The sequence below is a fragment of the Typopeltis vanoorti genome, chromosome 23 (genome assembly GCF_054136105.1).
Source record: "Typopeltis vanoorti isolate ZY-2024b chromosome 23, IOZ_Tvanoo_1.0, whole genome shotgun sequence".
NCBI lineage: Eukaryota > Metazoa > Arthropoda > Arachnida > Uropygi > Thelyphonidae > Typopeltis > Typopeltis vanoorti.
The window spans coordinates 54,191,416-54,217,624 of NC_143571.1; the positions used below are offsets into that span (position 1 = coordinate 54,191,416).

Genomic DNA, 26,209 nt, shown 5'->3' on the forward strand with positions numbered 1-26,209 from the left:
TCTCTCTCTATATATATATATATATATATATATATATATATATATATATATATATATATATATATATATATATATATATATATATATATATATCAAAATTTCACCTAAGTTAATCACAAATTCATGAAAATATACAGTCAGATATATATATATCGATTCATATGGAACAAAACCAGCTGGTTCTCATACACCAAGCTCTGTATACTTCCTGTTCAGAAGGCAGGAAAGGGCTTGGTGTCAGTTGACTACAAAATAATAGCCTTTCATATCCTGTTTTTCTTAAGTATTCAACGTTGCGAAAAGCCTCACAAACAGACCACAAGCCACATTTAAAAGGTTGAAAAGCTTAGACCTCCGACACACAGTAAAAGGTATCTCACTTCCTGAAATACTCAAGAAGCCTCTCGTCTTCAAAAGGATGATAAGAAATTCCATCACAGAGAAGCAGCCTCTTATTTCCGGAAGGGATTTTTGAGATGGTGTGAGAGTCGTAGGAGACATCTTGTCCACAAACTGTCATGGCGCTTTCCTCAATACCTAGCAGCAGTGGAATATGCAAATCTTGATGAACAGATGGACAACATCAAATCTGCTCTTCAAATGGCCATGCCAGAAATCACAATCGAAGCAGACCTTCAACAGCCTACTGCTTCGTATCTACATATGTCTTGCAAACGGGTATGGCGGTACTCAACTCGTCCTACAATCGCAAATGATAGGCAACCCTTATCCAATAGACACAGCAAATATCTCCATCACAGAGCCTCTTATCATCTCAGCATGCATCCCTAAAGCGGGATCTACCCAACCGGAGTAAGTGTTTATCTTCAGTACGCAAAAGCAGAAACATCTTCATCGAGAGAAGCAGCTGACCGTCTGCTTACAGTCTTCATGCAAAAGGTGAGAAGCCATATTCTCCACAAACGTCATCACCACAAGTAAAACAACATCTTGGTCTGTTCCATCACCAAAGCAATCAACTCCTGACTAAGAAGGACAACAGTAACATCATTAACTTTTCAATCCGTTCCCCAGGGGGGGACGGATCATTAGAACCGTTAAAACCATTAGAACAGGGATTCAAAATTGACTTTGCTGTTTTAATAACGCTTGTGAATGTAATATTTTAACAATCAATATGTAAACTCTCTGCTTGAGTGCAGAGAAATCCATTTTAATTTATTCCGATAATCCTTGTACATAAGATTGTTATATAAAAAGCTATTTATATATCCAGGACGCGATAAATTAATAATGATACATTTCAGTACGTCAGTAGGACTCTCACACTTGAGTGCGCAGCTACTTGCATTGAGACGAAGATTTGCATCAATTTTACAAGCTTGCAGACATCAGGTTTCTCTTATCTACATTCAGTCAGTATTTATTACCTGTCATCGCATGTTTTTAGGTAGATCACAAATGTAAATTTTAAATTAAAACTAAAACCATTTCCGATATCTATAAACCCATATCTGATCATTTACCTCATGTAATTCGAGTTGCAGAAGTTTCTAAACTATCATGTGAAACTTTAAAAATAACATCCGTGCTTGCAAATGAGATGCAAGCAACATCCAAAACGCAAAGTCTACTCTCTGATTAATAGAGTATCAGGTTGCTTCTATAAACATGAAAAAAACTGAAAACCATCGAAACAGCCAAGAAGAATATTTGCATTTTAAATCACTGAATATCCACAATGTAATTAAATGAAATATCATCCGTAGGAATATGTGAACTCATTAGAAAAATAACCACTTTTGTGTTGATTAAAATTGCTGCTTATCAGTTTGCTGAGATGTACTTTAATGTCGGTGTGTTTTACAGAATCGTATCCCATATCACGAATTAATTATATAATATAGAGATTTTCTAATTTAACCTAAAATCCCTATGAACGATTACCTTCTTAAAGTGATTACAATTATCGTGCTCAGTAACTCACTGCATATGCTATAAGGAATTAGGATTGTAAAAAACCCTATATTTGTTTTTTCATAATCCTCTTGGTTTATAGCGTAGCTACATGAAAAATAAAAGCTAAAACAAATAAAATAAAAACTGAAATTTGGGGATTTAGTCCTTATAAGGACTTAATTAAAGGGGCGAAGCAAGAATGCTTTTCGTCATCCCCGTTATCTGTAGAGGACAGTGTAGGAATAAGGTGTTATTGAACTATTAAAGCTCCGATCATGGCAGGAGGGTAACAGCAATATCTCCGAGCCTCAGTTCGAACTTCATTGGCTACAGAATTGCCATCCCTTACCTCCCCGGATTACAAATACCGAAATGTCATACAGTCCTTATAAGGACTGGCTTAAAGGGGCGAAGCAAGAATGCTTTTCATATTCCCCGTTATCTGTAGAGGACAGTGTAGGGATAAGGTGTTATTAAGCTATTAAATTAAAGCTCTGATCATGGCAGGAGGGTAACAGCAATAGCCGAGCCTCAATTAGAACTTCATTGGCTACAGCATTGCCATCCATTACCCTCCAAGGGTATTGGATTGAATGAATCAATCACCGCATCTCACGGTCGATTGATTCCTTCAAAATGTCATACAGGTTTAGTAATTTTCAATAAATATATATGGATTAAAATAAATAAAAGGTGTATGAAGAAAGTAGTTTAATAACTAAAAAATATTAAAATATTTTTCTAAAATTTTCAATATTTCATTTATAATATAAAATGCCAAATTTATTTATGCATATTAAAAATATTAAGTCATTTCTTGCACCAATCTTACAACTTCACTATCGTGTATACGGTTATATTTCAGTTGATTTATCGGTTATAGTTATTCAAGCTTTGTGCGTGACTCGCATGTACAACACCAGGCAAGCCGCCTTCAGACAAAGCTGAATGTATTTAAAGCAGTTTTATGATATTAACTAGTGCATAATATTATGGAAATGTACTTCCACTTCAGAAATGGAAGGTGATCGTAGAATGTGTAATAACCCTTTATAGAACGATTATGAGTTTCTGAAGTACTTGTTTATCAATTAATTAATATTCAAGTACGAACAGAACAGATTGGAGAAAGGAATTAAGGTTCAGAATTGTAATGGTCTTGTAGTTAGTGCTATTTAACTGAGCGTGACGAAATTGTGTGGGCATAGTTGGTGTTAAATGATGGAACATTTACTCTAATTATCAGTATCTGTGTATTTGCAGACCGTGTAAAGACTGTCGGCACAAACTTAGTGCAACAGAAGTACTGACATAGAATAATAAAATTCCAGAACTAGCGAAGCTAAATAATAAATGCCTACTTCAGCATAACTTATTCTTCCAGAATGAAACGTACCTTTCATACGTGATAAAGCCAAAATTTGTCGCTTAGCAACAAGGTTACTAAGTAACCTTAATGAATCAACAATGAACACAGCTAAAAGAATGGTGATTTGCGCAGCAATTTAGAAAACTGTAGAAGGATTTAGTTGCTTTTTTTAAAACTTTAATTTCTAGGAATATGAAATCTCAAATAAACCTTGACATGCACAAAAGGTTGGAAACTCTCCAGGGCTATAACAAAAGTCACATTTGATTCAGTATGAAGAAAGTGCACAACAAAAAAAACAGTCGCACAATATTCATTACAGCAAGTCCAACGGTTTCGTTCCCTACGACAGCAATTCAACTAAAACCTGTGTTCATTATATTGACCCACAACTCCCAGGCACTGCACTGATTCACCGATTACTCTATAGGCCAGTCACGTACAGATAGTCAAGCGGTTTCCGCGCTACTTGTCCTGCTAATCCATCGTTGTGGTTACTATGACAACCGTAGACCACGCACACACATAGGGAGTGCAGATCCAAATATAGGAGTTCCCATATGTAGCTTATTTTCCTCTTAATCTCTCTCAAGATTGCTAACTGAAACAGAGAAGAAACTTATTTGTGCAATAGAAACAAAACTAAGGAAAACAAGAACTATCATTACCATGAAGCCTACAATAAATAAATAAATAAATAGATATTTAGCAATTTTGTCTTACGATATTTCTTCGTATATATTTTAATCAGCAACCGAAAGCTAAAGGAAGCAGATAACCTTTGACCTTTATAAAAGTCAAAGGTGGATGAAAGTCTATCCACAAATATTCATTTGGCATGAAAAACCAAATTTTAAACCACAAATCGTCAGTGGTAGGTAAATTCACGTTTATTTGTATCATCTGCTGATCCATGGTAGACGCGTGCAAAATGATTAGTCTTTGATGCAGAAAGAAAAAAACAATTGAATAAAACAAACCCTTTTTTGCTGAGAAGTAAGCAATCTCCCGAGATAAAATATTCAAGCATTAGCAGTAGAAGAAAACAAATAGAATCTCCAGACTATTCTCTCACTTGTTTTTTTTTTACATGGCAGGAAATGAGCAAAGAAACATCCAAAGTGACAGGCACACATCGATTTAACAAAATCGTTTATTCTCTTGAGAGTTTACCGCATAGCAGACATATTACCGGTTTACGCCGCAAATACCATTACGATCTGTTAGAACTTGTAATAGAATATCTGCAAAAAAGGCGACTAACCACTTAAGTATTGATCATTCAGGACCACAGATGACCATCTCAGATCCCACAGCATTATTCTAATAAAAATTCAAATCTTCAATTCAAATCAGAACTCCCCAGGACGCTGAGCACCTGGGGAGTTCTGATAGAGAAATTCTCCCGTAGTACCTCAGTAGGTATTTTAATTTAGAGTGCATTTAAGATTTTCATGAGATGCGAAACGAAATAACTTATTTATTATTATTTGGTTTATATTTTATTTATATATATTTACAAAATAAACTAAAATAAACCTAAACTACACACACACATTCACGTTTTCCCACATTGTTTTGAAATTTCACTGTTCTCTCACTAGAGGACTCTGAATCATAGCAGTGAAAATGGCACAAGTGAGAAGACAATATCAGTACGGATGAAAAAGATCAAATTCGAGGTGATTTATTGCATTGCCATTAATTCTACATACTAATTCTACATACTACAATAGGACGCATAAATTGTAAACTTGGATCTGAAAAGTTCATCTTGCCACGCAAGTAGCTTTCCTCCAATACTACAATCATTTCCCTCGCATATATGGAAGATTAATCGCAGAGATTTGTCATAGCGATTTCATTACTTTATACTAAAGCCAAATAGTTCAAACTTCATGTAATTCGATTTCCATATATTTGCAAAGCTGAAGGACCATTTTAGAAGGCATTCATTTGTGTCAGGTGATAACTGAAACCAACCGTGAATATACGGTTGGTTCCCTCAACAAGACTCTCACTTTTGGCAAAGATAAATTAGCAGAAATATATGCACTGCACAAGCGATTATATAAAGATATAATTATAAAATATTAGAGAATAAAATTAACGAGGTTGGATTCTAGTCGCTGACTAAAGGAATTTTTGGCTTTATACATTGGTTTCCAAGATTGCCACAGAGAAGTAGGGGTTCCTTTCCTTTTAGCCCCCGAAACAAAGTTCTGAACCCCATAACTCATTATACAAATGACTGTATCATGCACCCTATTTCTGCCACTAATGCCAGTTACGGTTTAGGATCGTAAGATGGAGGTAGTTGACTTCTGTACTCTCCCCCGATATCAATAACATCATTGATAACTATTAAGTTTATCTACCGTATACGACTAAGGATGGAGATCGACTAAGTACTAATTTGCAAAAGTTAGGACTAAAGTGCTCGGCCTGCTCCCTTTATTTTAAGATAATTCAAATACAGAAATAGGATTGTTTAGAATTAAGTTTATTGGTTTACAATTAATGCTGAAACCATTCAGGTCATAAGACGAATGTACTTTTAATTCATTCTATGTTCGATGACCGGTCTCTCTCTGTCTTGCAGACAAAAAAAGTAAAAAAGGAAAGAAAACACATAACATTTCGCATATAAATATCAAAATAGGACAAATGCTGCATTAAAAAAACTCTGTCGGAACAAAAGTTGCACAAATAAAAATCCTGTAAATGTGGGCATCCAATAGATACTTCATTCTCAGTACTGAAGTTACAATGCAGTTAGTATTATGTTATTTCGTAGCAAATAATGAACTTGTGCGTGAGTATGGTTTAATGGAATGCGCCAAATGAATCATTGAGCTGAGTATAATCACTCGTAATCCATCATTGGAATGTGCTTGTGACATTCGACTCTAAAGGAAATAAACAAACAAAGAAAGAAAAAAAAAACTACTTCGAACATAAGATTTATTCCCTTCTAAATAGCTGAAGGCAGCATAAATCTTTAGTGGCAAACATCCCCTTTGGTGAAGGCAGTTACTAAGGTCTTAGCTGAGAAATAAAATTACTTTCAGAGTTTCCTGCTTTTTTTTTTGTTTGTTCTTTTGTAGCTCTTCTTAAATGTGGAATTTCTCCGGTGAAGTGCATGTCTAGTTGGTAATTATCTTCAGCTTTAATCAAGACATAATTTTTAAGACTGTAAGTCAAAAAAAAATATTCGTATATTAATTGAGATCAACCTACGTCTGTGGAAAATTTATTAAACTAAGAGAAACTCAGGACGCAATCTTAAAAATTTAGTTATTTAAAAAACAAACGTAAAAAAGTTAACCAACACAATTTATTTTACATTATTTAATGAGGAACCAAAGTTGTTGTTTTTTTCGGTTGAACCTTCAACGAACTGCAGCTTTTACGAGTAAAAACAAGAATTAATGGAATGAAAATCTGAACTCTGACTAACAAGACTTAGTCATGAACAAGATTACTTACTCACCACTACCATATAAATCAAAAGGTGTCAGGGGAGTACTGGGTTTACGGTAAGGAAGTTAATTCGATTCATTTCTAAGATCACCGTGTCGAACCAAAGATGAAAATATACTGTATGCTCTATGACGTGTGTTTTGTATACCTTAAGAAGCTGTTAACAAATAGGGTAACGTTTGGGAAAGATGGAAGGATGATAATATTTCCAGAGTATAAAAGAAATCCAAGATTACTTAGTTTCAAAAACAGTGTGATAGTATATACGTTACATCTTTATTTATTCATAGAAACGATGACCATTCTATGAAAAATAAAATTTGTATTGATAAATTTGTATCGATGTCTGCAGAGGTTTAATTCATGAACCATGGGATATTCCAATTTGATCTGCTTTCCATTTATTCGATCATCAACTTCCATTTTCTTTGAATTCAATCTTCTTTCTATTCTTTTTTAAATTGAAGTAACTTGGCAGAAATGTTATTTGTCGTGTATTTTTTAAGTTCTTCCATGCAAAGTGGCTGATCTTAGGGTTTATCCATAGCAGGTCAACTTACAGTTATAAGAAACTCTATACATACCAGGAAAAAGACAGACCCAAGCTATCTGTTTTTGTCTTTTTAGTAATAAAAATAATTTCGTATGATGATACAACGGCTGAGTCCCTTTTTACGGGGAGGTACGGACACCATCTCAGTTTCCCCCAAATTTTATCCGGGTTCGGAACAGTTATAGCTGACGAATCAGGCCTATAGCTGCATCAGTATTCCTGGTTGTAATCCATGTGTGTTCTCGGGGCCAGTTTTCCTGCTTGCGAGATGGAAAAACCCCGGATAAACTTGCGGGGAAAACCCTGCTCTCCACGCCCAATACCGGCTAACTTGGCTAAGGCTATGACTACTCACGTCGTCGACAGGAATCGAACCTAGGGCACTCCTTCCCTAGGCATATGGTTGCGAAGCGCAAAGCCACTAGGATAATCGCGCGGACTGTCTTTTTAATATTCTTTGAATTCACGTTAAGTAGCTCAGTTATCTGTGAGTTGCTACAATTATTATTTTAAAAAATATCATTGCCTAATGAAAAAATAAATATATAATATTATATGGTCTATCAGACGATACGGTACTCTGAATATCTTGACTGTATTAGAAAGTTAAGAAGCATAACATAATTTCCATGGTTTCTGTACTCTAATACTAGGGTATCTCTGCTCATAATATGTATCGATGTCCATTGCTCAATTTCCTTGCTTAAAGTCAATCACGGTATTTTCAAAATTAGGCTTAATAATAAGTTTAAAACCATTTTGCTAAGCCTAAATGTAGCAAATGATTTTTTTAAAAAGATGTTTGATTCAATCAATAGCTATTCTTAAATAGGAGTATTTATTGTAAAAACTACTTCTAGCAATTGTTTTAGATACCACTCTCTCTGTTTCATTTTTAAAGAATATAATTTTAAACTTTTAACGTCAGCGTCCATTGTCCAATTAGCAGAGAGTATTGGAGTTTTCTTCTATAAAGAAAAAAAAAGTATATAAATTAATGAGTACTTTTATCGAAATAAGCTTTTGTTGTTGGATGCATCAAATAGCTACAGCCGCACGAAGAATGCGAGTCACAGATCCAATACACCGACATACAGACATACACGGTCATTAAAATTGCAATGGCTGAGCGTGAACAAAATATAAAATAATAACATCACGATTGAAAGAAAAAAAAAAAAAAAGAAAGAAGAGTGCGAGCAAATGTTTTTGTGAAAATTGCACTCCGAATATCAACCCAGAAAATCAATTCTGTATCAGAAAATATAAACTTTAGATAAATATTTGAGAAGGTTCATAATGGACTGAGTGAGTGAAGGTTGTGCGAGGAAGAAACCTGTGGTAGCAATACTACAAAACGTTTCATAGTTGCCACTATAAAAGTGATGTCGGTCAAAAGTGTGGATTCGATAGAAAATTCTATCCACGTTTTATGTTTCTTCATAAGAGGTTTTTATCGTTTCTTTTGTGTACGATATGGAGAGAGAGAGAGAGAGAGAGAGAGAGAGAGAGAGAGAGGAACTGAAGTAGAAACACTTTTAACACCGTCAGCATTAAACTCGGCTATCTTTTGGGTAACTTTAAGATTTCTACGAAAATTTGTAAAGCAATTAAAATGTACCAGAAATACAGTTGACAAATTTTTCTAAATAGTACCTGCATATTTGTTTTTGTCACTGGGGATTAAATATTTTATAAATACAAAAAATTGTTATCAGTGATTTTTTTTTTAATCTTAAGTTTAAACATAACACTTTCTATAATCCACTTTTGCAATAATTATTTGCGTATATCACTATTCTTGGATTAATTTGCATTTCTCGATATGTAGCTCCTCAGTTTACTGGGTTTTTTTTTTCAGCACTGGGTTAGTCTGCCTTTAGACTATTAACGCGCGGAGAAGTCATTCGTGGACTGGCGTTGTTCGTGTATCCTAGTGTGGTAGGATATACAAATAATCATGATAAATTCGCCGAAGTTTATAGAATATACATTTCTCTAGTACGAATTTATTCAATTATCTTAAAATATAAGAATTTAAATATATATATATAATATTTTATGACATTTTCTTAACATTTCTGGATGCGGTCGGTAGACACCTGCAAGATATAAAGAGCGGCCATGAAGATGACTTGAGTTTGAGAACTCAGTAAGTGAATAAATGCTTTATTTGCACTAAGAAGAAAATATCAGTATCACAACTCTATCTTCATTCCCGCATAGCCTTTTTGAAAACAAGTAACTGTCGATTTAACTGCAGGCTAATGAGAATGCGTTTGTGTGTTTTGGACTTAAAGCCCAAATAACTAAGGTCTATATCCTTATGTGGGTAAATCGTGTGTTCTTCTGGTTCAGTTTTCCTGTTATAAGGGATAAAAAAAACCGCGTTTCCAGTAGGAAAGCCTCTGCCTTCCATATGAGTCCAACGAACTCACCTTTAAGTGGAAAAGTCCCGATAAAGATTTTTTTCACGGGATTCAAACTCATATCTTTCCAACCAACCAACCAGGCATTCTCGATGTCATCTGACCTATAGAGGATCCATGGCAATGAGTAAAATCATATGCTACATAAGTAATCTGTGAAAAAAAAAACATCATATGGAAGAAAGATATTAATCTGAGTAGTTATTGTATCATACTTTCAAATGTAATCATAAATTTACTAGTAAATTAAATAAATTAATTTTATTAACACGACCATTTTGATTAAATATGGGAGTAGCTCAATAATAGACAAAAAAATCCCGCTTAGTATGAAAACATACAACAGGAACATCACATCAAATAAAAGACCTCGTTCGAAGTATAAAAACTGTTGTTTTTATACGACCAAAATAACATTCGCGAGCGCATTCCTATAAAAATTTAATGGACAAAATGCGGTGACTTAGCATAGCTATGAAAAGATAAGTGCATTGTTGGAGTTTACCATCTGGCCATTATTGCATTTCATGAAACTTCAGCTGTGTATAAATAACATAATCGGCAGCATAAAAAAGATGCTTGGGATAAAAAAAAATCTTCTTATATTGCTCCACATACCATCAAAACAATCCGTAGTTGTTGCTTAGCAATGTAAATATCACACGCTGTTTGGCAATTTTCTTAAAATTTACCTGCTTGAACTTATTTGCAGTAGATTTCACTTGGGTTCGTGCAAGCGACAATAAAACTTTTTTTGATTATTTGTTTGTTTTTTTTGTCCCCCCCCCTTCTTTAAACTCTCCACTGTTATCCCAAAGAAATATTTCCATAGCAGGTGCTGCAATCGCATGGAATATTCCATATTTCGAAAATCGAACGAGAGAGAGAGAAAACGCAAGTAGGTTTTGTGTTGCTAACCAATTGCGTTTTCATGCACAGAAAAGAAATTTCCCTTCTTATATTTATTCCACAGCTCTGGAAGAAGACATTTTTCTTAACCGATATCTTTATGCCAGACGGTATGAAAAATATCTTTATTGTCTACTGAATTATTTCAAATCGTGAACAGTATTTTTTCAAATAAATGTATGTATTATAAAGAATATTTCAACCTCTGTGTGTGTGTGCGCGCGCGATATTTGTGATCATTTTGAAGGATGTTATACGATTTCTCACCGTTAGCAAAACATTTCACAACGAAATAAAAACTTTGTGTTTTTCTTTCACAAATTCAAAGAGTTTAGTTTTCTTTGTTGTAAACAAATGCAGATTTTTTTTTTTGTTAGGAACACCAGAGGGAAAAATTTTCTCGTATCCTTAAAACGATTGATTAAGTTGTTTGCACAGATCGTTTGAATGGAATGATAAACAGATTTTCCAGACAGAAGTACAAATAAAGTCATAATATTGGCTTTATTAAAAAAAGCGTGCACTGAAAATGAATCAGTAGCCGACTGAGAAATATTTTAACGTGATTGAATGTTCAGTAGCAAACTGTTCCTAATAGTAGTATTGGGTCAAGAATAAAGTTCTTTTAGTGAGTTAAGTTATTATTTGACGTTTGTCAAAAATATCAGCGAAACATCTGGAAGAATTGATCTGCCGAAGATGTGCCTGCTTGGTTGAAACGGTAGTTAACGTACCAGTTCTCCAACTAAACACGCTGTGATTCGAATCCTGCCATGGATAAGGATGCTTGTGATTATCTTTTAGGTGTTTGATGAATTTCATTTCCTTGTGTGAGACCACTGCTCTAATTAGGCCCACAGGAAAAAGAAATAATGTAATATAACCAAAACACCTTCGAACATAATAATTATGTATATCTCATGAAATCACCTGTTGCGGAAATTGATAAATATCTGATATAATATAATTTAAGGTGAATTAAAAAAACTATATTTTACTATTTTTAATAAATAAATATCTTAAATATACTTTAATTATTCAAAGTAACTTTTAGTAAAGCATATTATTATTAACATAAACTTAAATTATACTTTATATATAAACTAAAAACTACTTCAATGTATTTAATAATTAAACAATAAGAAAATGAGAAATCAGAGCGTACACACACATTTGGCAGGATGCCATATTGTGTGTGATTTGTTGCAGACAAATAAATATAAATTTACACTTTAGTTATAATGTTATGGAAGAAATTTTAGATTTCTTTTAATTTATTGAGGAAACAAAAAAAGTAAAAAAAGAAAGCAGAATGCCCTCCGAGTTTTAGTTGTATTACAACGATCAAGGCACTAATGGAAGCAGATTGGAAACCATAAAATACAAAACTAAACAAGATGCTATCAGAGAATCAACAAAAACAAAAGGGAGATGGATTGCTCACTGGAAACTCAGATAAGAGCAGTTTAGGATCTTCCTTACGGAAGTAGCGGTGAATGAGAAAATCCATTATCTACCTCACGGTGATTTGCTCTGAGGATCCCTATTTAATCATGTCACAAAACTGCATCGCTGACCCAACTCACAGAAAGAATGCTATGGCTGGTTAGGTAATGTCACGTTCTAGTTAAACACGACAGAAAATAACAAATACGACTTAAGAATGGAATCACTGTTGTGTTAAGAAAATCCAGCGAATAAACTCACTAGTGCCGATTTTAAATGATTAGAGTTCCTAAATATTATTCGGAATAACGATCACTTATCTCAAAATGTGCAACAAAATATTTAAATTAAATTTTTTCATTTAAATTCTAGAAATGTAAAGCTGTAATTAATAAGAATATTCATCATAGAATTTATGCATTGAACTATCTATCCCGAATTCGCTTTTATTTTTTAATTAAATTTCTTAAATCCCTCATTAGCAGAGCTCAACCAGTCCTAAGGGGAGGTCGAGGAACGGGGGGCGGGTAACCCCACACGAATAAATAAATAAATAAATCATGGATAGAAACAGGAGTAACAGATTTAAAACATTTAAGCGAAAAAAATTAAAAAAAAAAACACGAGAACTGTGCTGAACATTTAAAAATGTGTGTAATCTTGGAATGTTAGGGACAGTTAATATTAAAACCCAGTTAAGTGAAGCTTATTGGCAAGAAATAAAAAAAAACGTGAAAAAGAATCGTGATATTTTGTTTAAAATTATAGATTGTATAGTGTTTTGTGGTAAATTTGAACTACCTATGCTGGGAAGTGAAGAAATCGAACATTCCACGTATCACCGAGTTTTTAGAGAATAATTAGAATATGCTACAGCCCCACCACTACAAATTCTTACGAACCGCCACTGCATGACACTATCATAAAATCAAGTGCATAGTTGAAATAAAAGAATGATCCAGCAGCAATATACTCGACCTACCTCTGTATACAATTATACGTTTGTGTGCTAACTAATGGCAGAGTCATCTAGCTTACATTTGGAAACATTTTTGATCGTACCTTGTGATTTTTTTTTCATACAGCCGCTGCTATAATGCATGAAGCTTGTTAATTTATATATTTCAAAAGTCCAATAATATGAAAGATGATTTCTGCATTTTAATTTTGACATGCAAAAGGAGAAATGTTAGTAACAGTAGGATGTTTGTAGCTTTCATTACTGAGTAGCCCCTCGATGTTCATTTGAAATGCCTACTGAAGGCAGAAGAAAGAACCTGCAATCGGCTATATCTGAAAGATATAGCATAAAGCATTCGCTTGTAAAGAAGGTGCCCCTATTTGCTTCGAATATCACTATTTCGAGCAGAAAAATTATTCTTAAGTCCATGCAATGGAGTGATAGTATTTTAATACAAAAAAATAATAAATAAAATAAAAGAGTATTTTAATAAAAAAAAAAATTGCCGACGCCTATGAACTGAAAAGCATAAAAAGTAATGAAATAATAGGAGAATATTCATAAGAAAGTGTGTTTAATAGCAAAATAACTTGCAAACAATAAGGCCATTTGTGGCTTACTTACTTACTATAGATATATAATTGTGTTTTGATTAATTTTTATTCTAAAATTATCCTATTGAAATCAAATTTGAAAAATTACAGTAAGACTCTAATGGAATGCTATTTAAGTCATTTCCTTTGCCACTTGTGTTTATTAAATGCGTACACTAGATAGCAAATTTCATTAAATCTCTTCTGGCTTCTAGTAATTACTTCGTATCATTTAGAACATTTTCTCAAAATATAAATTGCAGCCTTCTCTGGGTGGATGAAATATAACAATATCTGCGATTTTGGATGTCAACAAAACGTCTATAACTGAGGCATTTGAATAACAAAACGAAATTTCTGTTAGTATAATTTATATTACTAGTGTTTTAGTATATAATATGATGATATTTGTTGATAGTGATTAGTTAACTAAATATTGTTTCATTATTAAATATATTACTCAGATAAAAGAAAATATGGTTAAACGCCATTTTTATAATACAATATTTATTTATATATTATATATATATATATATATATATATGTATATATATATATATATATATATATATATATATATATATATATATATTGCTGTTACCCTCCTGCCATGATCAGAGCTTTAATAGCTCATAACACCTTATCCCTACACTGTCCTCTACAGATAACAAATATTATTTTATATATATATTTTTTATATATAACCAGTAAATAATATATACTGGTTATATATAAAATAATATATAACCAGTATATATTATTTTATACTACGGGTAGGTATAGATAACTATACCTACCCGTAGTATAAAATAAGTTCGCGTGATATAACTTTTCATAAGCATAACAAGCTTATTAATACTGCTGCATTAACAACAAAAATATCTTCCAATATCTCGAAATCCAATCCCTAACACATGCAGAATATATCGGCCTCTGCATAGATTGCCACCTTAAAAGGACAAAACATATGGAATATCAACATACTAAACTCCGCATCATCTTAGCAAAACTCTTCCAATAAAAGACATGATTCTATCTAACACCCCCCCCCCCCACACACACACACAAAAAAACCTCCTATATCACGATATTTTCCACTCTCTACTCAGGTACGGTATAACTGCCTACGCAAACACATCAAACTGCTACCTAACAAAATTAGAAATATTACACAAGAAAATCGTGTCAACAGTGATTTGGAGACCTTATACGCAAGAACCAATATCCGAACCGCTTATGGCGACACACAGAATCCTGACCATTAAAAATATGAAACACTACATAATATTACTAAGAAATTCATTCAACATCACCTATCGTAACAACAGAGACACATATCGCATAACACGACCCACAACAATTCTTTACATCTCCTAGACCCTTCAACAACTCATGTGGTTTTTTTTTTTTTTTTTGTGAGATCACATCTGATACCCACACTACTCAGCAACCTACCAAGAAATTTAAAACACATACATAACTACAGAACATTAAAATTAAAACACGAACTCTGGAAACTATACCAACACAGTTAATATAGCATCAACACTTATATACACATCACAAATCACCAGCATCCAACGCTTACATTCCATCCTTAAACAGTACCAAACAAAATAAATTGCGAAGGCTAATCCTACTCTCTTCATAAAAGCTAACCCCAACTTCGAAGTAGGTGGGAGTAGCCCGCCTCATATTATTATATTAAAAAAAAAAAAAAATTAAACTCACTGTGTATGTAGCTTGTCTTCAATCCCACTTCCAATATTACTCGATGAAATTTTAATTGTGAAGTGCTGTAATGTGAAACTGTGAATGAGTTTTAAATGCTGTTTTGAAAATACATTACGTTGTTAATTATGTATGGAAAATTATTTCACAATACAGTGGAGGAAAAAGTACATACATTTCATGTAGATTTTCATTATATGAATTATATACCTAAAAAGGACTGGTTAGATGGGCGAAGCAAAAATGCTTTTCATATTCCCCGTTATCTGTAGAGGACAAAACATAAGGGTAGGGTGTTATTGAGCTATATAAAGCTCTGATTATGGCAGGAGGGTAACAGCAATAGCCGAGCCTCAGTTAGAACTTCATTGGCTACAGCATTGCCATCCATTACCCTCCCAGGGTAACCATTTTAGTCGCCTCGTACGACATGAATGAGCTACATTGGGGATATTCTTATCCCTTATAGTCCTTATAAGGACTGGCTTAAAGGGGCGAAGCAAGAATGCTTTCATCTTCCCCGTTATCTGTAGAGGACAGTGTAATGATAAGGTGTTATTGAGCTATATAAAGCTCTGATCATGGCAGGAGGGTAACAGCAATAGCCGAGCCTCAGTTAGAACTTCATTGGCTACAGCATTGCCATCCGTTACCCTCCAAGGGTACCCATTTTAGTCGCCTCATACGACATGCTTGAGCTACATTGGGGCTATTCTTATCCTTATAGTTCTTATAAGAACTGGGCGATGGACTGAGTCCTTGACTCTTTATCCCGTCATCTGAATGAAGAAAATCTGTGTGGATGGAGTGTTATTGAGCTAAAAAGCTCTAGTCATGGCTGGGTAACGGCAATGGCCAAGCCTCAGTTAAAACTTCATTGGTTACTGCATTGCCATTTGTTACCCTGGAAGTCCTAAAAAGGACAGCACAGCTATTCTTATCCCGGCCACCACACTAGTTCAAATAAACCGGTTAAACTTTATTTCGTTTGGTATATCCGAACACATTTCTCTCTATATATCTTTCTGTGGTTTTTATAAGTTAAATCGTTTCGCAATTCGAGGACACACGGACGTTATCCGTGTGTCCTTGACGGATAATGGGATATTATATATAACCTTCCGTATTTTATTATCATGCTCGTTAATGAAAAAAATAATTAAACATGAACGTGCATCTTCGCATAATTTGTCAAGTACTAAATTGTATGTGTGTGTATTTACTAACGTTTCCTGCATAATAATTGCATTTTGCTCAAACAATGGTTAATACGAAAATGATAAAATTTGATTAATTATTTTTAATAAAAAACAAATTATTAATGCATTTATTATAACAATATTTAAAATAAGATGTTTTAAATGATGATGTTTTCAAAATTGTTTAATATTTTTATAAATAAGATATAAAAATTGATTTATACCATTAATTACCATTTTCTTCTTAATATAATTGTCATATATAAAGTTTAGGAAGAACAGATTAGATGTTCAGGTTTCTCTTCACAGTGTTAATCTTTCGCCTTTTACTAAAGATTACCGTGGAGTGGAGCATTACAATGAACTCTGCAAGGAATTTTTGGAGTCCCTTTGGGGCTTTATTATATTTATTTATTTTTCAATGAAAGGTAGAATGATTTATTTTTCACTGAAAGGTAGAATGATACACATATATCTTGCTAATATAGTATATATATATATATATATATATATCTTGCTAATATAGTATATATATATATATATATATATAGTATATATATATATATATATATATATATATATATATATATATATATATATATATATATATATATATATATATATATATATAATGTATACATCTTGCTAGTATAGTATATAGTATATAGTATATAATGTACTGCAAATTATTGTAATGTATATGTTCAATACCGTCTATAATAATAAATGATGATAATGATATACAAAAATTAAGTGCATTTATATTCAAAGAAATAAGGTACTTTAAACTGCGTACAGAATTTTGTACAGAACAGAAAATGTAATATGTCTTAACTCTGCATCTGTAAATACTCTCTGTGATAATAATAGAAATAAAAATTTTTTATTTTTTTTTAAATTATTATATAGATAAATTATTTATAGAAAAAATATTATGTAGAGAAGCTGTTATATAAAAAATGCAAAACAAAATCTGTAATAATTATCATTGTTAATATTGTAATAATATACGCTGTAAAACAATTATTATTATTTAAAAAATATTATATAAGTGCAAGTATCTGTTAGGCACAATTGTGTTCATGTAATGTATTATAAATATTAAATATAAATAATAAAGTTTGATTGATTGATAAAAAAACAATAACTTTGCATAAGCATAATAAGCTTATTATTAGTTAATTATTATTATTGATATGATTTCAATAATAATAATAATAATAACACACACACACACATACACATACACACACACACACCATACATCACAATAATAAATTAACGTTTAATATTCATGGGTTTTTCTTCTTCTTTTTTTTTCCGCTTAAGTGTTATTGTCCCTTATAAGTTTAAAAATTACTTTTTTAATGCAGGCACGTTCTTGTGATATTTCTCAAACTCTTCTTTCTTTCTGCTTTTATGCTTAAGTACTTAGTAAACTTTTGAAGTTATATTCTAGACATGCGTGAAAGTAAAGCAATATTGAAATTGTTCTGTAGCTACAAAAGAAGAAAATGACATTTATCAGTAGCTCTGAGCATGCGCATAACTAAACAAGCTGTTAGACACGTAGAGTCGCTTTTCGACATTTATAAAATATTGAAGCATTACTAGTGTAGAATGTATAACGATGTTTGAGTTAGAACTATGCACATTATTATGGAATGTTGCTGACTGCCAAGCGTAGTGTGTAATTTGAGTACGTGTTAGCATGTACAGTACTTTAGACATTCTGGATTATATATTTTAATTTATTCCATCGTGATGAGTGATTTTATAGTTTTCGTCTGCCATTGCACAAACATTATAAAATTGCGACTAAAATTTATTGGGTATGCCAGTAAACGAAATATCAAAAAAGTTTGAATATGATTTGCAAAAAAATAGAAAAATAATAAAAACGGTAACAAATAATATGTAACATTTCGTATAATGCCAACATGCATACCGACATATTTTTGTGAAACTTTGCCAGTAACTGCAGCCATTTTTCTAAATGCGTTGCTGAGAAATCGAAATAAATATTTTTCTTTCTTTCTTCATTATTTGAATCATACATGAAAACCTGTCATTATTATTTACAAATAAAATTCCCACACTTGTATTTTGAAATTATCATTATCAAAACACGTAGCCTTCTGTGATTGTTTTCTATAAAAAAAAAAAAAAAAAAGCGCACGCCTTATCCTTATAGTCCTTATAAGGACTGGCTTAAAGGGGCGAAGCAAGAATGCTTTTTATCTTCCCCGTTATCTGTAGAGGACAGTGTAGGGATAAGGTGTTATTGAGCTATTAAATTAAAGCTCTGATCATGGCAAGAGGGTAACAGCAATAGCCGAACCTCAGTTAGAACTTCATTGGCTACAGCATTGCCATCCATTACCCTCCAAGGGTATTGGATTGAACGAATTCTTTTCTAGCCTCCAAAAATCGCACGCTAGCAACAATCAACTCTAATTAACAGTTATTATAACGTTAATATTTTGGTGTACATATAAAATGAATTTTATTATCTTTATAGCATTATTATTTAGATGTAAATAAAAATAATTTTAATATATATATATATATATATATATATATATATATATATATATATATATATATATATTAAAGAAAGGAAGTTATTTTATTGATATTAAAGAATAGGTGAATGGGGATAATCTAAATTGGTATGGACACTTGAACAGAATGGGAGAGAGAAAAGGTTAGCAAAACAGGTGTTTTGATGTCAAGATGGCAGAAATAGGCAGAAATCCACCCTAGACCTGGTTTTTTCTAGAGAAAAAAAACCCAGGTCTAGGGTGGATTGATTCAGTGAGAACTGCCTTAGAAGATAGATATTAGAAATGTTAGATGTTAAAGTGTTGACAAGTAATAAACTAATTTGGAGGAAAATTGTTGATAGAAGATTAATCATAATGCAAACTTAATCATGCAGTGATGCAGGGGCGAATTCTCCATGCTTGCTGCGCAAGCTCATTACTTGAGAAAGAAGTAATATTTATTTGTTAATAAGTGCATGTATTTATAAGCATTCCATTTAGGCTTTTATTTTTTGTAGACAGAAGACGCCTTAAGCTTGCGCGGCAATAATTGAGCTTTGCGTTGTTGTGTAGCGAAGGCCGATGCTTGCTCCTCTAGTCAAAGCTACCTTGGCTTGCTTGTCTGGTCAAAGCTACCTTGGCTTGCTCGGTTGTCGGAGCTTCCAGGTCCTCGCAGCAGCACTGTGATTTCATGCGCGTGCATAGCCATTTCACGTCATCTCAATCTGTTGCTTAAATACAGGCCATATGCAGTCAAAGTAGCTCTAGCCAGTGAGCTTCAGCCAGCCTTTAAAAGTATACGTATTGCTTGGGAAAATTAAATTACAACCAACTTTTTATGACGATGTTATTGACCAATAATTTGTATTCCATTAGCTAAATTGAAAAATATAGAATGTCATTTGTAAAATAAATGTTGTATTTGTATGATTAAATGTACATAAATTTCTAAATATATAGTTTTCAATGGTCAGTAATTCATTATTTCGCTAACCAAGCTTCAATCACACCTCTCACTCCCTGAATGATAACAGAGCAAGCCTGAATTTCAAGACCAGCATTCGCCCCTGCAGTGCAGCGTATGAGGAAAGTGAGAATGATCTTAAAGCGTATAAATAAAAAATTACTTTAATAATTTCATTATGACCCATTATTCGGAATTATGATAAATAAATTATTAATAAATATTTACTAAAATAAATAGCCAAACTGAAGCCTAAAACAGGCTTCAGTTTGGCGATGCAAAATTATATAAATCAAGTGGATATTAAAAGTGGATATTATTTCAAAGCCAAATGTAGAAACCATGAAAGTTTCGTACGAAATTTGACCAGAGAGCTTACGGGAATACACTCGCTGGCATTTACGAGTTGCCCCAGCACGGCAACTCGTAACGTCCCAATAAAAGGCGAATGTATGACGCTTGGGCAAGCGATCATGTCTTCTATATGGTCCACGCTAGGGTAACTCGTAAATGCCGGCGAGTGTATTCTCATAATCTCTCTGGTCAAATTTCGTACGAAACTTTCATAGTTTCTACATTCCGCTTTCAAATAATGCTGGATCTAATATCCACTTGATTTATTAATATTATATATATTTATTTTATATTATATTATTATATTATATTTATTTCTCGTATATTTTTTTAAACCCAAAATAAATATAATATCACAAACATGTTATTTATATTTATTATGTACCGTACGCAATGTTATTAAATATACCTGTGTGAAAAATTAGATTACTTACAGTCTTTCATCGTTTGGGATCAGCGTCTCTTGCTTACACTGTGATTTTAACGAGTTAGTTGGAGAAAGATTGTGCAGTCCTGATTATTACTTAGTGGCTATTTTCCGTCGATGAAAACGATCTTACCTTGATCTTCTTTAATATTTAAGATTTATTACCTTCAATTTGAGGTGTGGCCGTTCGTCTTGGCCGAGTTTGCAAAATTAGCGAGCTAAGCTTTAACCTCAACACGTTCTTCATGACTGGATTGAAATAATGGCATCATCTTCGCCTTCTCGTTCGATAGTTTTGTTAAGATGTTTAGTAATGGTAACTGCTAGAGTGAAGACGTTGTTGAATCGAGAGCGTCAACGCTGTTTTAGTGGAAAAAAGTAAACATTTAGAAAAAATATGAAAATATCATTAAAAAAACAATTGATATTATTAGGACTCTGATCTAATTAAAAATAAACGTTGGGCTATAACTGATGAAAAAATAACAAAGTAATAAAGTTAAATATCATCCTAATGATGACATAATTATTTTTAACCAGAACTTTTTGCTGTATTGCATCAATCTACTTGTCATTATAATTCCATGATTTCACCCCATTATAGCAAAGTACGTTTTTACTACTTTCTCAGTATAAACTGATAGTGAAGCGCCATCTATCTGTTTACTATATTTTAAGCTAGAAAGACGTATTAATTCAAAACTATCGCTTTATCAGAGGAAGAGCGAAACATAATAAACCAACGAAGACTCAACGGAGGAACAATAAAAATTTATAAAGTCCTAAAAGGACCCATTTGAAAGATTGTTGTGGGTATTTTAAAATTCGTAGTTACGCCATTGCTCTATATATTTGTTATAAAATTTGTAATATAATCTTATCACAAAATAATCCAATCACGGCAAATATACATACCATTATATGTGAACCGAATTTGCCTTTCAAAAAATGTAACAATAAACAATTTATACTTCAATTTAAAAGGCATTTTCTCGACGCTTCTAAGAATTTCAAATGCTGAGTGCAGTTGAAATTTTATAAGAGAACCACTGAGATTACTGTTACAGAAATGATTATCTCTACTTGCTTTTCAACCAGCTTGCAACTTTCCACTCCTTTCTATCTCCGAGAGGCTTTTGTGCGACTTGGAATGACATTCATACAAATGGAGATTTCCAGCTTTTGTCACATCGGTAATGTAGCTTATACATGCGCGTGTGTGTACGTCTTTATGCTGCAGCTAGTGACAGAAGCAAACATGATTTACGTTAACTTTCTGGTAGTTGCAAAAAACGGAAAAAAACAGAATGTTGTCTGCTCTCTACGGTCGATTTATATTTTCTAAGAAATTTAATTCCTGGTTGAACATATCAAATGCTATAGTTCGTTTTAGTTACTAAATGCGCACCTGAAATAAAAAATCAACAAAGGTAATCGAGACAATAATAATCTTCAACGTTATTTTTTTGAGTTCATTGTTCATAATTTTATTTATTCATTACTGCTATAATACAGAGCAAATTGGTTTTTTGAATGATATTATGGTCAATGATATTATGGTCACTTTTAGCTTAAGAAGCTTTATCAGGGATTTTTCGCATCGCAAGTTCGAGGGGGAAGGCTCCGTAGATCAGCCAGTATAGACCAGTATTTCCCAACGTTTTTTTGGGAAATACTGGTCTAAGATTTTGATGTCCCCCCCCCCTCGCCGACAATGGTGAGTGTTTTGAGTATATTAGTGATGAGGTGAGGAATGCAACATCATTTTCTAATTGTCCCCCAAAATATTCAAATTGCCCCCCCCTGTGGGGTGTACGCCCCATGTTGAGAAACACTGGTATAGACGAACCCCTTAGGTAGGAAAGACCTGGGTTCGATTTCCGTCATGACACGAGGAACCCCCGTGTGGGGACACCTGTAACCCCCATCGGGCGCGTCCCCTGGTGGCGGATCGGGGAATGCTCGTCATAGGTTACTATGAAGCGTAGGAGGGAAATAAAATACCTCCCGCGGACCAACAGGATAGTACTTCCCGCATAGGCCGGTCTGGGGGCCTCGAAGGTGGCAGCCCCACCACCAGACTCGGGTGCTGAAGGCTAATCCCCTGCACACCTTAAAATTTCACTCATTAAAAGAAATAACAAAGAGATAGCCGAACTGCCTAAATGGTTAACGACAAAGCGAGGAAAAAGGTACATGAGATACGGAACATGGAACATTAAAAGTCTACATGGAAAAGAAAACGAATTAATTGATGATTTTAAAAAATCAAGATTGGATTTGCTAGCAGTCACAGAAACAAAAAAGAAAGGTCAAGGTTGCCAGAAAATGAAAGATGGGTATATACACTTTTCTATTCAGGGGTAAACCCAAGAGAATGGGGAAAACAAGGGGTAGCTTGCATAATTAAACCAGATCTCAAAGAATATATTACTAAATGGCAACTAATAAACGAAAGGTTCTTGACAATCACTATAGATTTTAAATCAGACAACCGAGTATTCACTGTAATTGTTGCATATGGCCCAAACGATAATGCTAATAAAGAAATTAAAGATGAATTCTTCGAACTCTTACAAAAAACAATTGAAGAAGTTCAAGGGCATATCATACTACTAGGAGACCTTAATGGCCGGGTAGGGAATCAAGTAGATGAAGAAACGAAACAAGTGTTGGGATCACAAGGAGAAATAACCCGGAATAATCATGGAGAAAGAATAATAAATCTTTGCCTTACAAATAATTTAGTGATAGCGAATACTATGTTCAAGCATAAAGAAATCCATAAGTTTACCAGGGAAGAGCCCAATAGAAACGAAAAATCTATAATCGACTACGCCATCATAAGCAGATCGTACTGGAAGTATACAAAAAATGCAAGAGTCTACAGAGGTCCTGAAATTGGCAGTGACCACTACTTATTAGTATTGGAAACAATCCAAAAAATAAAAGTTGAAAAATGTAGAAAAAGTAGCAAGGAAATAAATGTTAAGATAAAGAACTACAAACTAAAGAAAGAAGAAACAGCCATTGAGTATAAAAGTAAAATAGAAGAGAAGATGAAAGAAGTAGAAAAAGAGATATATGAAGACCAAGATGTAGAAAACCTATGATACAGGTTCAAAACACTTCTTCTAGAAACAAGCAAAGAAATTTGTGGTGTATCATTAAATAATAAACAGAAGAAACATAAAACACCCTGGTGGACTGAAGAACTAAAAGAAGAAATTAAAAAGAAAAAGCAATTATGGAAGAGATATATAACATCAAAGCTGCAGGTTGATAGAGAACTATACAACAACCAAAGAAATAAAGTTAAAACCTTAGTGAAAGCAGAGAAAAGAAAATGCTGGGAAGACTTCGGACATACTTTAGAACAAAATTTTAAAGGAAACCAAAAACTCTTCTATAATGTTTTAAGAAGAATGAGGTCAGAGAAAGAATGCCCCATAAAGTTTATCAAAAATAAGGATGGAAAGTTACTCACAAATTCCGAAGACATCATGGAAAGATGGAAACAGTACTTTCAAGAATTATTGGAAGATGCAGGACATGGAAAAAATAGAACCCTAAGAGCAAGACACACATGCAAAATAGAAGATCAGAGTGAAGAAATTCATGCAAATGAACTGTTAGCAGCAATAAATAAAATAAAACTGGGCAAATCAGCAGGCCATGACCAAGTAACACCAGAAATGGTAAAAAATTTAGGAACGAAAGCCATAAAATTTCTTTTACACCTATTCAATGTTGTATGGAAAAAGAAAATTATTCCCAAAGACTGGGAAGTAGCTATAATAATCCCTATATTTAAGAAAGGAGACAACCGCAAATATGAAAACCATAGAGCAATTTCGCTTTTAAGCGTTCCAGGAAAATTATATACCCGCATTTTAGAAGCGAGGCTTAGGAATCAAATAGAGGACATGCTGGATGAAATGCAATATGGCTTTCGAAAAAATAGAAGCACACAGGATCTTATCTTCAGTCTTAGACAAATATCAGAGAAAACATTGGAATATGGAAAAGAACTACATTCATGTTTTATAGATTTTGAAAAGGCCTTTGACCGAGTTCAAAGACACTTAATATGGCAAACATTAAAGAAAAACAAGATACAAGATAACTTAATAGCAGCTATACAAAGCCTCTACAAAAGTAGTAGAAATTATGTAAGAACCTGTAATAATAGATCAAAAGAATTTGAAACAAATATAGGAGTGAGGCAAGGCTGTATCCTCAGCCCTCTTCTCTTCATCGTAGTGATGGATGAAATTTTAAAGGCATGCCAAACAAAAACAAAAAAGTTCCACTTAGGATACAGGAAACTGAAAGAAACCAGGATTTCACATATGGCTTTTGCAGATGATGTAGTGATTCTAGCAAATACAGCTGAAGATCTGCAGTACAATATCAACATTTGGCATGAAGAAACAAAGAAAAGGAATATGACCATAAATATAAATAAAACTAAAACAATGATCATATCTAGAAACCAACAAAAACACACAATAAAAATAGAGAATTACCAACTTGGAACAAGTCCACTCCTTTAAATACTTGGGATCATATATACAAGAAGATGGTAGACTAGACACAGAAATTAACAACAGGATAAGAGGGGGAACAAAGCTATTCTATGCAACGATAGGCCCACTCCTAGATAAGAAAGAAGTCACCCAAAATACCAAAATGGCAGTGTACCGTTCAGTGTTTCTACCAACATTAACATACAGTTGTGAGTCTTGGTGTTTAACAACAGGAAACACAAATAAACTACAAACAATTGAAATGAAATATCTCAGGAAAGTGGCACAAGACTAGACCGAATAAGAAATCAAACCATAAGAGACAGCCTTCAAGTTGCACCTCTGAATCAATTCATAACACAAGCCCAAATGAGATGGTTTGGACATCTCAATCGAATGGAAGAAGGAAGAATAGCAAAAAAAAACTGTATACGAAAGCCAGAAAATAGGAAAAAGAAACATAGGCAGACCCAGGAAAGGTTGGCAAAAGGAAATGAAAGAAAAATTGGAAAAGAAGGGAATTAACTGGAAAGAAGCAAAACAACAAACCTTGGACAGGACGGCATGGAAATCTCTTTGGCAAAATCTCGACGCTTAAAAGCATAAGAGATCATAGACAAAGAAGAAGAAGAAGACACGAGGAACCTTTATCTGGTCTCTTTCGACGAAAGGTGAGTTAGTCGGTCTCATACGGGGGGGGGGCTTTTCACCCGGAAACTCGAGTTTTCGTCCCCCAGAACAGGCAAACCGGCCCTATGAACACATATAGATTACAGTCATGAATATGTCGTATAGC

At 33.3% G+C, this 26,209-nt stretch overlaps 1 pseudogene; it reads left to right on the top strand.

The window, feature by feature from the left end:
- Positions 1 to 16,880: 16,880 nt before the first annotated feature.
- On the top strand, positions 16,881 to 16,991 carry LOC150093863 (U5 spliceosomal RNA; annotated as a pseudogene).
- Positions 16,992 to 26,209: the final 9,218 nt, after the last annotated feature.